This window comes from Pan paniscus, chromosome 18, assembly GCF_029289425.2.
Source record: "Pan paniscus chromosome 18, NHGRI_mPanPan1-v2.0_pri, whole genome shotgun sequence".
Classification (NCBI taxonomy): Eukaryota; Metazoa; Chordata; class Mammalia; order Primates; family Hominidae; genus Pan; species Pan paniscus.
Genome location: NC_073267.2, coordinates 56209050 through 56225424, shown reverse-complemented (window position 1 = coordinate 56225424; position 16375 = coordinate 56209050). Strand labels below are relative to the sequence as shown.

The following is a 16375-nucleotide window of genomic DNA, read 5'->3' as shown; positions in this document are numbered from 1 at the left end:
GACCCAGTCTGCCTGGTGCCAAAGCCTGGGCTTTTAGCCTCTGTGCTACACGTTCACCACTAACCAACTCTCTCTCTCTCTCTCTCTTTCTTCCTTTCTTCCTTCCTTCCTTTCTTTCTTCTTTCTTTCTTTCCTTCCTTCTTTCTTTCTTTTTTCTTCTTTCTTTCTTTCTTTCTCTTTCTTTCTTTCTCTCTCTCCCTCCCTCCCTCCCTCCCTCCCTCTCTCTCTCTCTCTCTCCTTCCTTCCTTTCATTCTTTGGTTCTTTCGTTCTTTCAACAGAGTCTCACTCTGTTGCCCAGGTTGGAGTGCAGTGGTGCAATCATAGCTCATTGCATCCTCAAACTCGTGGGCCCAAGTGATCCTCCTGCTTCAGCCTCCAGAGTAACTAGGACTCCGGGCATGCACCACTATACCCAGCTAATTTTAAATTTTTGTGTAGAGACAGGGTCTCCCTGTGGTGCCCAGACTGGCTCTGAACTCCTGGCCTCAAACGATCCTCCTGCCTCAGCCTCCCAGAGTGCTGGGATTACAGGCATGAGCCACCCCATCTGGCTTAATGAGCCCTCTTGAGCACATGAGAAGGGAGACCTGCAGCCACCACCTGATAGTAACAGGATGGGTGACTGTGGTAGACTAGATAATGCCCCCCCCAAAAAAGATGTTCCTATGTTAATCCCTGGAACCTGTGAATGTCACTTTACAAATCAAAAAAAGGACCTTGCAGATGTGATTAAGTTCAGGATCTTGAGATTGGGAGACTGTCCTGGATTAGCCAGAGGGGCCTCGATGCAATCACGTGTATTAATATGAAAGGGAGGCACAGGGAGGTGTGACATACACAGAGGAGGATGTGTGGTCCTGGAGGCAGAGACCGGAACGATGCAGCCACAAACCACGAAAGCCAGTGGCTGCCAGCAACTGGAAGATACAAGGAATGGGCTCTCCTCCGAGGCCTCTAGAGCACACATTAGTCAGCATAGTTCCTGAACTATGAAGGAATAAATTTCTTTTGAGCCACTAAGTTTGTGGTAATTAGAGCAGGCATAGGAAACTAATACAGTAACTGTGTGGTCTCTCTAGGCCTCAGTTTCCTTATCTGTAAAACAAGGATATTAATGATACATACCTAGTTTTTTTTTTTTTTTTCAGGGTCTCTCTCTGTCACCCAGGCTGGAGTACAATGGCACAATCTTGGTTCACTGCTTCCTCTACCTCCTGGGTTCAAGCGATTCTCCTGCCTCAGCCTCCTGACTAGCTAGGATTACAGGCATGCGCCACCACGCCCGGCCAATTTTTGTATTTTTAGTAGAGACAGGGTTTTGCCATGTTGGCCAGGCTGGTCTCGAACTCCTGACTTTAAGTGATCCGCCCACTGCGGCCTCCCAAAGTGCTGGGATTACAGGCATGAGCCACCACATCCAGCCTAGTATTTTTTAAAACTAAGGAATTTAAAATGCTTGGCAGGAGGCCTGGCATGAATATATGCTCAACCGAGATGAGGTATTGTGATCACTAATTGGCTCTGATAGGAGCACACATGGGTTTTTGGGGAGCACATGGGCCACTCAGCAAACCCAACTTTAGTTCATGTGATGTGCTTGGTTATCCAGTAAGGTCCACAGGGCACTTTAGAGGCAAAGAAGTTGAAATTAGTTAAAAGTGACAATACATGGTATTTACTGACCAACTGGCAGGAAATTCACCCAAAAATCTTCACCTCCAATTTCCTTTTTTTTTTTTTTTGTTTGAGACAGGGTCTCATGCTATTACCCAGGCTGGAGTGCAGTGGCGTGATCATAGAGCACTGCAGCCTCAACTCCTGGGCTCAAATGATCCTCCTGCCTCACCCTTCCAAGTAGCTGGGACTACAGGCACCCACCACCACACCTGGCTAATTATTGTACTTTTTTTTTTTTTTTAGAGACAGGATCTTGCCATGTTGCCCTAGCTTGGAATCCAACTCCTGGCCTCAAGTGATTCTCCCATCATGACCTCTCAAGTAGGTGGGACTATGGGTGCCTGCCACCATGCCTGGCTAATGTTTTTTATCTTTATTTTTTGTAGAGACAGGGGTCTCTATGTAGAGATAGGGGCCACTATGTTACCCAGGCTGGTTTCAAACTCCTGGCCTTAAGCACTATTTTCACCTTGGCCTTTCAGAAGGCTGGGATTACAGGTGTGAGCGACCAGCCCAGCCTCCCCTTCCAATTTCTAGTGTGACTGTAGCCATCAGAGAAACACTTTTCAGGTAGTAATTTTTGTTACCTGGTGGATGCCCCAGTAACTTCTTATTTTCTGGATCTAATTCTGAGTGGTCATTCCAGGACACTTAATTAATAAACATAAAAGTAAACATGGCAGCTGGGAATTATAAGTGCAAATTCAGTTGCCCATCAGGAATGTAACAAGTGACCTGCACGCTTTGCTACAGCAAAGCGTGGATGCTCATTTCATCCACGGAAATGAGCAGAGGGAGGGCTGTTTTGATCTAGGCACCCGGGTCCCAGATGCCTGAGAGCTATTTCTCCCCAAGGGCCAGACTGCAGCAGAGCCAATAAGTTTGCCTTTGAGATGTTCCCATTTGTTCGCCCAGCTCCAAGAGAAGTCATCGCCTTCATTGTGGGTTGTTCTGGGCAAATGATGGAGGAATTAGCAGCATGGCCTGGAGCGGCTCTGAGCAGGCCTGGGCCAGCTGACACACGCCACTTAGGTTTCCAGGGAGCCAAGCTGTCCCCACTCACGCACGGCTGATGCACTTGTGGCTAAATGCGGTGCAGTCAGGGCCCCGGGCCAGATTCAGGGCAGGAAATAGAATACCACCTCCATTGCCAGGGAAACAATGGTCTACGGACATGATTTAAACTGGAGCCAACGAGAACGCTCAGAGGGCCGACCAGCAGAGGAAGGGAGACCAGAGGGCAGCTTGCACAGATCTTGTCTTGGGTTATAACTGTTGACAAGCCACTTAACTGCCTCCAGGTTTAAGTTTATTTGTGTATAAGATGGAGGTAACAATATTTACACATCTCACTGGAGACTTATGAAAACAAGATTTTGGACAGATCCCTTGGGACCCATGGATGGAAAGTGGTATGTAAGTGCAGTGATAAACTTACTGTGTGTGTAGGGGGGCGTGTTTTCAGCAGTGTATTAGGGACTTGTAGACCCACCAGAAAACACTTTTGGAGTCTGATCAAAAACGACAAGAAAAATGAGCAGCTCTTGGTTGCAAGTGCATGGGTTTGCTTTGGTTTTGTACAGGTCTGGGAGAATTGCATGTGTAACTCAGACTTCAGAATTGTTTTCCACCTGTCGCTGTGATGAGTCATACCGGTGCTCAGATCATCTGAGAATGCTGTAGTGATTGTTCCCAAATATTTGCCAACTTTGCTTTACAAAACTTCCCAATTCTACTGTGTGGTTTATGAGTTGTACATGGAGTCTGGAACATTTCTTCCCAAGGTGGGTGGGGAATCGATTTAAAAACAAAGCACACAGGAGGATAATTGTTCTTTCCCCATGACATGTGTGATTTCTGAGGAGTCTTCCTGCGGCTGCTAAATAGACATGTTTCTGTTCATTTAAGCCTAAGCAATTGACCTCAGACCTCCCAATAACGTTTGTAAATGTTTTCCGTCAGCTGGGGTCCTGCGGGAGTCTATTGCTCCGTGTTCTTGGTTAGTTAAACCTGTCTCTTAGGCGTATCATCTGTCTAGAATAATTCCTCTGGCTCTAGGTGAATGATGACTATTATAGAAAAAAATTGTTGAGTAATAAACTACACACTTAATTTTTTATTAGAAAAATATAAATGAAATATAGAAAATAGAGATTATCTGTAATTCTCATAGGCGGAATGAACCATACTGGCATACATACATGTATATTTTCAACAAAAATGGGATTCTATGTATACGCTTGAGGTGAAGTCTTTACCTAGTAAACCTGGAAGAGCATTGCATATCCTTAGAGATTTTTGCCTTTTTGCCTGCAGCAGGGAGGGGTCCTGCTTCTGTTGCCCGCCTGCGGGGTGGCAGAATGAGAGGCCTTGGAAGAACTTTCAAAGACTCGTTCCTTGAGATGTTGCTCCACTTAGCGCCCCTGTGTTTTGGCAACAACATGCTTCCCAGAAGTGGTAAACACTTGCTGATTTGAGCTTCTATGTGGATGCTGGTCCCTACCACTCCCCTCTATCCTCCTTCCTTTTTTTTTTTTTTCATGCTAGCAGAACTGATTAAGGCATGACTTACATGCAGCGCAATACACACACATTACAGCCTGTGGAATTTGTTTTTTGTTTTGTTTTGTTTTGAAATGGAGTCTCGCTCTGTTGCCCAGGCTGGAGTGCAGTGGTGCAATCTCAGCTCACTGCAACCCCCACCCCCCAGGTTCAAGTGATTCTCCTGCCTCAGCCTCCTGAGTAGCTGGGATTACAGGTGTGTGCTACCACACCTGGCTATTTTTTGTATTTTTTAGTAGAGACCGGGTTTTGCCATGTTGGCCAGGCTGGTCTCGAACTCCTGACCTCAGGTGATCCACCCGCCTCAGCCTCCCAAAGTGCTGGGATTACAGGCGTGAGCCACTGTGCCCTGCTCAGCCTATGGAATTTGAACATACACATACACTCTTGTGACACCACCCAAGACATAAAACACTTACCTCCAGCATCCCAGAATTCACTTTGTATCCTCTCTGCACCAATCCCCCCACCCCAGGTAATCACTTCCATTCATTCCTAAATACTAACTTTATCATGTTACTGCCCACCCCAAAATGTTCCATAGCATCACTGTCCCTCTGTCTTGCTGCTTCAGGTCTGTATGTCTCGGCCTAATTTTCCTGGTCCACTGTCTTAAGGGTCCCACCTGCTGGGCCTCCATTGATGTCGTGTGGCTGGAGGGTGGTCCTTGCATCCTCACCCCCACCTGCCAGGCTCCACCTGAGCTTTGCTCCCTCTGTGACCTCACTAGAACCGTCTTTTCTTAGCCTTCCAAGTCTTGCCCATCATTCAAGGCTAAGCTCAAGTCCCATTTCCTCCAAGAAGTCCTCCCTAATTTTTTTGCCTCCCTCTTACATGCTGAGTTCGCTGGCACCATGTGGCTGAGTTTCTGCAGATGTGGGGCCCCAGAAGCCTGCCCTGGCCACTGTGTCATTCCAACTTTTGATCCCCAACAACCATTTATATCTTGGAGCAGACATTTTTCCAAACCCTCCTCTGCCCTTACCCATTCTCTCTCACATCCTGCGGCTGCCTGAGGGTCTGTCCCTCCCCAGACCTCAGACCCTGCTCGGTGTCTGTGTCACCTTTTTCCTGCCCCAGTGTTGGGACTTTGCTACCCAGATCAACCAAGTCCTCTCCTATGGACCCTCAGGTCCCGCCTCTGCTACCAGTTCTTCAGATTTGATACCAAGACATCTTGGGACTGGGCTCAGTTCAGAGGGTAGGGGTAGACTGAGGGGAGAGAGTTCACAGGTGAAGAGAAAGTTCTTTTGATGGGATGTGGGGTGGGGCTGGGAACACTGGTGAGTTACATAGTCATCCCATCTCACTCATGTCCCCTGCACCTTGCAGTTAGCGACTGTCCCACTTTCTCTGTTGTTCCTATGTGTTAACCTCACTCCTGTCCAGACTTTTGGGGTTTCCTATGGCACAAGCAGAGCTCGGAGCCCACAAGAATGGGCACAGTGAAGGGGATTAAATAAGACAGTGCAGCTAAGGTGCTGAGCACAGGGCCTGCCCACGGTCGGGCTGAGAGAAGTGAGTTAACTTCAAGACCCTGCAGTCCCTTCTCTGATTCTTGTCAGCCGGGGAGGTGAGGTGGGGTCCCAAAGCTGCGTGTGTGTTTGTAGGAGTCGAAGGGACGTCCAGAAACCCTCTCGTCCACAGTGAACACAGGCCCCAGAGCAGCAGAGCCAGGTCTGAGGCCCAGCTTCGTGCGGACTCTCCCTGTGACCTCAGTCTCTCCACGAGTGAAATGGGGCAGTGGTCCCTCCCCCTTGGATGAGCAGAGATCACGAGCACTGGTGCTCAAGGACTTTGCAGATGGAACCCTGCATGAGGCGGGTTGTCCTGGTTCCAACTTAAGCATAATTGAGTCTTCTGAATTGGCAGCTGGAAGATGTAGCCCCTCATAGAAAAAGTTGGGTTCTAGACAGAAAGCAGAAAGTTTCAGTGAGATTAGAGCATGTGGAAAAGGGGCTGGGCGTGGTGGCTAACGCCTGTAATCCCGCACTTTGGGATGCCAAGGAGGGTGGATCACCTGAGGTCAGGGATTCGAGACCAGCCTGGCCAAGATGATGAAACCCCATCTCTACTAAAAATACAAAAAATTAGCCAGGTGTGGTGGTGCCCGCCTGCCTGTCATCCCAGCTACTAGGGAGGCTGAGGCAGGAGAACTGCTTGAGCCCGGGAGGCAGAGGTTGCAGTGAGCAGAGATCGCGCCTCTTCACTCCAGCCTGGGTGACAGAGCAAAAATAAAAAAAATTAAAAAAAAAAAAAAGTGGAGAAAAGGGGAGAAAAAATAGGAAAGAAAAGAAAGCTGCAGTGATACCACCCTCAGTTGTAGGCAAACTCGAGTCTGACTTTGGAACATGCCTTCATCACCCTGTGCCTCAGTTTACTTGTCTGTGAAATGGGGATAACAGTTTTTTCCTCCTAGAATTGTTGTGAGGGGCAAGTACAGTAATTGATGTAAGGATGTAGCACAGTGCCTGGCTCAATCAACACTAGTGTTATTATTTCCTAATAAGTGTTTGTTGTTGCTCAGTGAATGAATGGATGGATGGATGAATGGCCATTGGTCTGGATTTAGCTTCAGGGGGTGCTTTTTTGTTATTCTCTAGCATTTTCAGGCTGATTCCATTTGACTTTGCTTAGGCAGGGAACAGTTTGACTCGCATGTGGAGAAGGAAGAGAGTAAATGAGAAGTCTTCGCCCAGGGGTGCAGGACTGCACACAGAAGGCAGTAAGATCCTGGGAGCAAACCCAGTGGCACCGGAGAGCCAGTGGGGACACCCCCTCACCAGGCCAGGTTTCCCTGAGGCTGCCATTTCCCTCTCCACTTCTGTAAAGTCAGACTTGCACTTTGGTTTTACTCCCAAGCTCAGCTCCTTGATTCATCCTGGCAGGGCTGTGGCTGTTGCTTTATCATCTTTCTGTATGGCCAGGATGAGACAGGTCATAGACATTTTACTATGAAAGAATAAGCAACCAATATTGAATATCTCGGAGTCCCTGCCCCTCGGCCCTCTCCCCATCTTCTCAGACAACCGTCAGAGCCGAGCCTGGGGGCGTAGGCCAGTCTCACCCCGCACCCCGCACACACCTCTCAACCCACAGAGCCAGGGAGTTCCAGGTCATTCCAGGTCATTCCAAGGGCAATGGTTTTACCATCTGGCCCTGTCTTTGCTACTTACGTGCTGTGTGACCTTCAGAAAGCCCCTTCCCATCTCTGGGCCTCAGAATCTCCATCTACAAAATAAGGGAAATGACCCTTCTCGTGTCTGAGATCCCTCCTGTCTGTGAAAGTGGCAGAGGGTGTGAGTGATGAGCATGGTGTTGGAACGCTGTCCCCATGCCTTTCTGGGGGACTGGCCCTGGGCAGCTGTTAAAGTTCCCCAGGTTGCTCCTCCTCTGTGAAATGGGGATGACAAACAATGACCCACCCCACAGGGCTGCAGTGTGTCTCAAATAAGGAGAGGCAGCCAAAGCGCTCAGCGCAGGGGCTGTGAGTGCGTACAGAAGCCGGCAGCCCTGTCTCTCCTTCCCGTCAGCCAAGCTAGTTAATTTGTGGTCCCAAAGTTGAGAGAGAGAGAGAGAGAGAGAGAGAGAGAGAGAGAGAGAGAGAGAGAGAGAGAGTGTGTGTGTGTGTGTGTGTGGAGAGAGAGAGGCAGTGTGTGTGTGTATGGCAGTGTGTGTGTGTATAGCTTGGTCTCTCCCAGGTGCTTTGGGAAGATCTGGCCAGGGAGCCCTCCCTGGCACGTCCCTGACAGAGCCACGTGTCCTTGTCTCCTTGTCTTCTCCTGCACTGCAGCCCCAGGCTTTGGGGACTCTGTGCCTCTTTGCTGCCTCCTGAGTAGTTTTATTTGGAGGGCCAATAGCAGGACCCTCCCAGCACAGAAGTGACTGACCAGGCCCGGCCAGGGTACAAGCAGCCCCACTGAAGACCTGCAGGGCCGCCACCTCTCTGCTGCAGACCCGGCCTCTCCTCTGTCCTCAGGGCTCCCTGAAGGCAAGGAGTCCCTGCACATCCCCAGGGCCCCTGCACCCGGATGCGGGGTTTTGAACTCAGGTCAGTTCTGCCCGAGGACTCCCTCCCTTCATTCCTCCCTCCTTGGACCACACGGTGTTTGTTTCACAGCTGGACACTTTGCTAAGTGATGCAGGAAGTAGGCCCCCGGGGAGGCAGATAGAGCCCAGCAAGGCAGATAACCAAGTGAAGCCTCTGGATGCTGCTGGGGCCTGGACAGGGTCAGAGATAAGCGGAAATGCCAGGCTTATCGCTCCTGCCTGAGTTCTTCCAGAGAAATCATCCTGGCCAGCCAGCCCACCTCATTCCCAGCGCTCCGGGCGGTTGGGCAGCATCCATCTCTAGGCAGAGTAAACACGGAGTTGGCACAGTCACAGTGGCTGATGGATGAGGACTCTATGCCCCACTCCAGCACTGCGCGGTCCCAGCACCAGAGGCCAGCAGCGGGCGTCGGGTTACACCCAGATATTTGCGGTAAGGGCAGCTCTGGGCAAGTGTGCTTTGAAGTAAGAGCCTGAGGAACAATTGGTAGGGCACGGGACTAAAGGAGACCTGGTGACAGTTGTTCCCCGGTCCTGGGTTCTCTTGCGCCAAGAAAGTCAGCAGAAAGCTTTGGTTTAGGGGGACAGTTTGGGGATGGTCAGCTTGGGCCTTCTGCAACAAATGCATCGTGTGGTGGACAGACAATGTGGATGGCAGCTACCCCTGAAGTTGTCCGCATTAAACTCTGCGTGGCTTTCTGGAGTTCTTCTTCATCTCTGCTTTCCTTTCTTAAGTGAGCTTGGTGCCATGGAGGGGATGTGTGTACTTCCTCAGTGCATTCCAGCAATGGTGTGGTGCGGGCGGGGAGGTGGCCTGGGCTGGGAGGAGGTCCGCTGGCTTAGGACTGGGAAGCTGTCCCCCTTCCTCCTCCTGCCCCTCACCCCACAATGAAGTGACCGAGCAACCACATTGCTGCCTTGCTGGGCTGACCGTCTGCGGTCAGACGGGGAGAAGGTGTGGCTGGTCTTAAGGATGGCCGTTCCAATCGCTGCCATTTTCGTGGACTTACCACGTGCCAGGTGCTGTGCTAGACATTTTGCTTACGTTAATGTCCAACAGCCCTGTGGTTATTGCAGTTAATGGGCCCCCAGTGCAGATGAGGAAACCTGTGTTCACAGAGGCTAAGTGCCAGGTGCACCGTGAGCCCCTATGGCATTTTGTGTGAATTAGAAAACTTTCCTCTCAACATGTGGCTTCCTTCCCTCGGAAAATCGTCATCATATATGATTTTGTTAGAACAAGACCTTTCACTGCTACACGCTGCAACACGACTGTTATAAATAAATATACAAATCAACAAAGGGCACTGTGTGTTTCTCCCCTAAGAGGCTGTCCTTAGGTTCTGGATAACCCGTCTCCTGTCCTGGTCCCCAGAAGCAAACACGTTGAAGCTGTTTCTTTGTTTCTTTTGATATTTGCCTCCATATTTCTTCATTCTTTGTTTTGTGCATGATATATGGAGTTGCCGGTAAGATAAATGAGGACTTAGCTCTCTCACACTCCCCACTTTCCCTCCCTCACCCTCACAAGACAGATGTCACTGCTTTTACTTAATAAAGGGTTTACTTTACTATGACTGTAAATATTCTTCAATGCAAAATCAATGATTGTATTTTAATCTCATTCTTTCTTGTAAGAACTCTGGGCTGGGCGAGGTGGCTCACACTTGTAATCCTAGCACTTTGGGAGACCAAGGCGGGTGGATTGCCTGAGCTCAGGAGTTCGAGACCAGCCTGGGCAACACGGTGAAAGCCCATCTCTACTGAAATACAAAAAATTAGCCGGGTGTGGCGGCATGTACCTGTAGTCCCAGCTACTCTCAGGAGGCTGAGGCAGGAGAATTGCTTGAACCCGGGAGGCGGAGGTTGCAGTGAGCCAAGATCGCGCCACTGCACTCCAGCCTGGGCAACAGAGCAAGACTCCATCTCAAAAAAAAAAAAAAAAAAAAAAAGAAAGAAAGAAAAAAGAAAAAAGAACTCTAGTTGTCCTGGCGTCTCTAATTCCTTTTGTTCCCCTTTTGCCATATCTGCCATCATCATGCTGATGGCTAATGTTTGAGCACTTGCTGGGTGCCTCTCAGGCATTCTCATGGCACCTCCCGACCACTCCATGAGGGTATGTGTTATTATTATTCTCCTGTTACAAACAAGGAAGTATAGACTCAGAGAGGTTAAGTGAACACTGGCCCATGGCTCTGGCTAATAACTGGCAGAGGCAGAAGTTAAATCCAGGCAGTCTGACTCCAGGTCCCATGTTCTCCACATTTTGCTGCATGTGTTTAATTGCATTCTATTGTATACTCTTTTTCCCCTGGGAGGGTTCCTGTTGAACACTCTTGATTTTCTTGCTTCAACTTTGGGCCTAGGTTGAAGCTATTGTTTCTTGGAGCTGTTTTTTTTTTTTGAGACAGAGTTTCACTCTTGTCACCCAGGCTGGAGTGCAATGGCGCGATCTCGGCTCACTCCAACCTCCACCTCCCAAGTTCAAGCAATTCTCCTGCCTCAGCCTCCTGAGTAGCTGGGATTACAGGCACCCACCACCATGCCCAGTTAATTTTTTTGTATTTTTAGTAGAGACGGGGTTTCACCATGTTGGCCAGGCTGTTTACCCCCTCATTTTGCTGGAGTATATCGTCAAAGCAGCTTCCTTAGAAAGCGTGCGTGGGTCAGGTGCGGTGGCTCAAGCCTATAATCCCAGCACTTTGGTAGGCTGAGGCAGGTGGATTGTTTGAGCCCAGGAGTTCAAAAGCAGCCTGGGCAACATGGCGAAACCCCATCTCTAAAAAAAACCCCACAAAAATTAGCCAAGCGTGGTGGCACACGCCCATAGTCCTGGCTACTTGGGAGGCTGAGGTGGAAGACTGCTTGAGTCCAGGAGGTTGAGGCAGCAGTGAGCCGAGATCACGCCACAGCACTCCAGCCTGGGTGACAGAGTGAGACCATGTCTCAAAAAAAAAAAAAAAGCACGAATTGTTTGCATTTTTGCAAATCACAAAACCCTTCATTTTGTTCTCTGATGGTGGTGTAATGTCTTCAAAATTCTAAGGGGAAGTGCTTTCCTATCTAGACTTTGACAGCCAGCCTCTCTTCCAGCATCAAGTTGTTTTTAGGATGAGAAGATTCATGTCATTCTGATTCTAGTTCTTTGGTATGTGTAGTAGTCTATTTTCAGAAATGACTGAAACTGGATAATTTATAAAGAAAAGAAATGTGTTTCTTTAGTTATGGAGGCTGAGAAGTCCAAGGTTGAGGGGCTGCATCTGGTGAGGACCTTCTTGCTAGTGGGCCCTCTCTGTAGAGTCCAGAGGTGGCCCAGGGTATCCCATGGCGAAGGGGCTGAGTGTGCTCCCTCAGGTCTCTGTTCCTCCTCTTATGAAATCACCAGGCCCACTCCCATGATAACCTATTCATCCATTAACCCATAAGGTCAGGGACCTCGTGATCCAGTTGCTTCTTAAAGGCCTTACCTCTCAATACTGCCACACTGGGATTAAATTTTGACATGAATTTTGAAGGGGACAAATTCTCACAAGTATGTGTTTTTTTTTTTCTTTTAAATTTCAGGGAGTTTTAAAATCTTCTCTTTATCCCTGTGTTCTAAAATTGCATAATGACTGTAGTATTTCTTTTATAAATTCTTTCCTTCTTTCATTTCTCTTTCTGAAACTCCAGTTAATTAGATATAAGGCTAGCTGGACTCATTGTCAAACAGCTTTCTCTCCTGCACATGTCTTTATCTTTTAGTTTTATTTTCTGGGATATTATCTTAGCTTCATCTTCGAATCCCTATATTGAATTTTTAAATTTTACTATTCATATTTTTAAATTCCAAGACCTCTCTTTTATTCTACAGTTGTCTTTTTCCATAGCATCCTCTCCTTTTTTAAAGAATGGAATCGCCTTTCACGCTTTTCTGTGGCCACAAATGACAGCTTTGTCTGTTTGTTTTTTGAGACAGGGTCTCGTCCTGTCACCCTGGTTGGAGTGCAGTGGCACGAACACAGTTCGCTGCAACCTCTGCCTCTTGGGCTTAAACAGTCCTGCCACCTCAGCTTCCCAAATATCTGGGAGTACAGGTGCATGCCACCACACCCAGCTAAATAAATTTTTTTTTTTTGTAGAGACAGGGTCTCCCTATATTGCCCAGGCTGGTCTCGAATTCTTGTGCTCAATTGAGCCCCCCACCCTTGCCTCCCAAAGTGCTAGGTTTACAGGCGTGAGCCACCTCACCCCGCAAAATGACAGCCTTTTTGAAACTTTCTGTTTCTCATTTTCTCTGTTTCTTCTATGATCATGTTTCTGTTTATTTGCTTTAGTCTTCTCTTTTCATCTTGAAGGCTTTCTTTGAACATCCAGTGATCCTTTTTGTCTGTGCATATTTCTGAAGAAGGTACTAACAGCTGGGTGGGTGGTTGAGGCTTGTTAACTGCGTGGTTTTGTTGAGGATGATCAGGTGGGACGCTCCTGAGGAACCCCAAAAGCCAGCCCCTGGAACTATTGTGGTGTGGACCATTACATTTCTCCAGAAGCAGGCTCTGATCTCTAGGGAGGGTGGGCCTGGTCAGGCCCTTCTGTGCTGAGGTGTGGGGCAGGAGGAGGGATGGACTTTTCAGTCTTGCATTCCTGCTCCCCATTTACCCCACCGGGGGTATCGGGGTCCGAAGCCTCTCTGGGGTCCTACAGGGAAAGCTGGCTCCATGCCAGCTTTTGTATTCGCCTGTATCTGTATTCGCCTTTGTGGCCAGTGAGGCTGCAGTTTTTCTTGTTTCTCCAGTTACTTCTCCTCCACCAGTTTTCTATCTCCCAGAAATTCATTGATAACACTCATTCACCAATGGCCCCTTCCATTCTGTTCATCGTTGCGGGTGGGTATTTATTTTCTTCCTTTACCATGAAGTCTCTGGAGGGGAAGGAGAGAAATATGAGAGGTCAGCCTTTCAACTTGAGTCAGAGCCTTGATATCATTTTATTTTATTTTATTTTTTGAGGCAGGGTCTTTTTCTGTTGTCCAGGTTGGAGTACAGTGTCTCCATTGCTGCTCACTGCTGCCTCAACCTCCCAGGCTCAAGAGATCCTTCTGCCTCAGCCTCCTGATAACTGGGATGACAGGCACATGCCACCATGCTTGGCTAATATATACATATATGTTCTTTTGTAGAGACAGGGTCTTGCTATGTTGCCCAGGCTGGTCTTGAACTCCTGGGCTCAAGCAATCCTCCTGCCTCAGCCTCCCAAAGTGTGGGGTTACAGGTGTGAGCCACCACTGTCCTGGGTTAATAAAGCCTGGAAAGTTATTGAAAGACCCCATCTCTACAAGAAAGTTTTTTTTTTAACTTTTATTTTAAGTTCAGTGATACATGTGCAAGTTTGTTACATAAGTAAACTTGTGTCATGGGGGCTTGTTGTATAGATTAACTAGTGGGTACTAGGCTTAATACCTGGGTGACGACATTTAAAAAAATTAAAAATTAGCTGGGTGTGGGGGCATGCACCTGTAATCCCAGTTATGCAGGAGGCTGAGGCTGGAGGATCGCTTGAGCCTAGGAGTTCCAGTTGCAGTGAGCTGTGGTTGTGCCATTGCACTCCAGCCTGGGCAACAGATCGAGACCCTATCTTAGAAAAAAACAAAGTAAAATAAAATGAGGGTGTTGAAATCTCTCTCACCCCATGATCCCCGAGACTGTTAGGTCACCAGAAGGCCAGGGAAGGGTCTTGGGGCTTAGTGCGTGCTGGCCCCACCCTAGGGTGAATAGAGGTCAGCCTGTCTTTTTCCGCGAGAGGATCTGCTGCCCTGTCCTTACCCAGGAAAGACAAGGGGTTATTGTACTTGCTGCTCTGTCAATCCAGTTCAGCTACCTCTTCTCTGGTCTTCTTTCTCTTGGCTTGGGGGGTCAATGCCTCCCCATCCTCTGGGCAAGCACCATCACCCAAAAACTGGCCAAGCCCCTGCTGTGTCCTGTGCATCAGGGAGAGTTAGAGAGAAGCATCCCCGCAGGAAATCCATGTGCTCCAAACTCATTTCTCCTAAAGTGAGAATGAAAGAGGTTAAAGCTGGTCCTTCTGGCTACTCCTTTCCACCACAGAGGCCCCAGGAACTGCCTGCAATATGTTCTAGGCTTTCTCCCAGAGGGCCCCGGAGCTCCCTGGAGCTCCCTTCCCGGATTGTCAGGGTTTCCTGCCCTGTGCTCACTTTGAGGCCTCCTCCTTCCACAGAAGTCTCAGGACGGTCTGCTCAGCCGCCTGCTGCCTCCTCCTTAGCTCAGTCCTCCATGTTGAACGCCTGCCATGTGCCAGGCGGCTGGTGCCTCCGGGAATCCAGGCCAAGCCCAAGAGGCTTGGTCTGCCCTCAGGGAGCTTCCAGCCGCAGCCACCTTCTTAGCAAATGAGCTACCTTGTAAACTTGTTGCTTAATGAAGACATGACAAATCCTTTTGTAATTTAATTCTTTTTTTTTTCTTTTTTGAGACAGAGCCTTGCTCTGTCACCCAGGCTGGAGTGCAGTGGCACCATCTCAGTTCACTGCAACCTCTGTCTCCCAGGTTCAAGCGTTTCTCCTCAGCCTCCTGAGTAACTGGGATCACAGGTGCTCACCATCATGTCCTGCTAATTTTTGTATTTTTAGTAGAGATGGGGTTTCATCATGTTGACCAGGCTGGTCTCAAACTCCTGGCCTCAAGTGATTCGCCTGCCTTGGCCTCCCAAAGTGCTGGGATTACAGGTATGAGCCACCACGCCCGGCCTCAGATAATTCATGTTTGATATAGATACATGGCTGGGGTATTTGGTGTTTTCCTCTGGATTCATTTAGACTTTGAAGTTATCTTTCTGGCTTTATTTATTTATTTGTTTTATTTATTATTATTTTTATTATTTTTGAGACAGAGTTTCACTCTTGTTGCCCAGGCTGGAGTGCAATGGCGTGATCTCAGCTCACTGCAACCTCCGTCTCCCGGGTTCAAGAGATTCTCCTGCCTCAGCCTCCCAAGTAGCTGGGATTACAGGCATGCACTACCATACCCGGCTAATTTTTTGTGTTTTTTTAGTAGAGATGGGGTTTCACCATGTTAGCCAGGCTGGTCTCGAAATCCTGACCTCAGGTGATCCATCTGCCTCAGCCTCCCAAAGTGCTGGGATTACAGGCATAAGCCACCACAACCGGCCTATATATTTATTTTTGAGACACAGTCTTGCTCTGTCGCCAGGCTGGAGGGCAGTGGCGCAATCTCGGCTCACTGCAACCTCTGCCTTACCAGTTCAAGCAATTCTCCTGCCTCAGCCTCCCAAGTAGCTGGGATTATAGGTGCACGCCACCATGCCCAGCAAATTTTTGTATTTTCAGTAGAGACGGTGTTTCACCATGTTGGCCAGGATGGTCTCAATCTCTTGACCTCGTGATCCATTTGCTTTGGCCTCCCAAAGTGCTGGGATTATAGGCGTGAGCCACTGCACCTGGCCCTTTCCGGCTTTATTAACCCAGGACTTGCCTGGATGCTGGTTCTCCAGAGATCTCCACAGCAGTGGCAATAATAAAGTCTCTCCTCCAGAGACCAGGGTCTGCCTCTCTTGTCTGGTGGGAATTTTATTCCACAAAAATTATGGGCACCAGCTGGGGAGAGGCACAGGGGCTGGGTGTGTTAGACTTCTGAGACTTCTCTAAGCAGTCATTTCCCAAAGGTTGGCCCAGGGAGCCCCGATCTGCAGGGAAGTGCTAAGTGTGAAGTGTCGGGAGAGCCCCCTGCCCTGGTCGGGTGGGGGAGTCTTCTGTGGTAGATGAGGTCCTCCTGAGGTGCACGGTGAATCCCCAGAGGGACTGGAACACAGGGTTACCCCTCAAATTTCCTTTTCCAGGGAGACTTTGTTTATTTGTGTGTTTGTTTTCAGTGGCGGTGAATATAACAGACCCTGCTCTTTCTAGCATGTTCTGGGTCATTCCACCAATGACACCCAGGGCTGTGCTCTCAGGAATGGGTTTGGATTTCTCTGTGGGCTGCCCAGGGGCAACTATCGGGATAGAAGGGTAGGTAGAGAAGGTTGTGGTCAAGCTGCATTTGCATAGCAAGCTCACTGCATTGATAGGTTAATGGT

At 48.8% G+C, this 16375-nt stretch overlaps 1 protein-coding gene across 3 annotated transcripts in view; it reads left to right on the top strand.

The window, feature by feature from the left end:
* The first annotated feature begins 771 nt into the window (after positions 1–771).
* MYLK3 (myosin light chain kinase 3) overlaps positions 772–16375 on the top strand; it is a 64013-nt gene continuing 48409 nt past the window's right edge. The window contains exon 1 of one of the 3 annotated variants that reach the window (XM_063597584.1): positions 772–3090. The gene's annotated coding sequence lies outside the window, so the exon portion shown is untranslated. The remainder of the gene's footprint in view (positions 3091–16375) is intronic. The other 2 variants (XM_055099278.3, XM_034940098.3) reach the window with 2 other exon arrangements.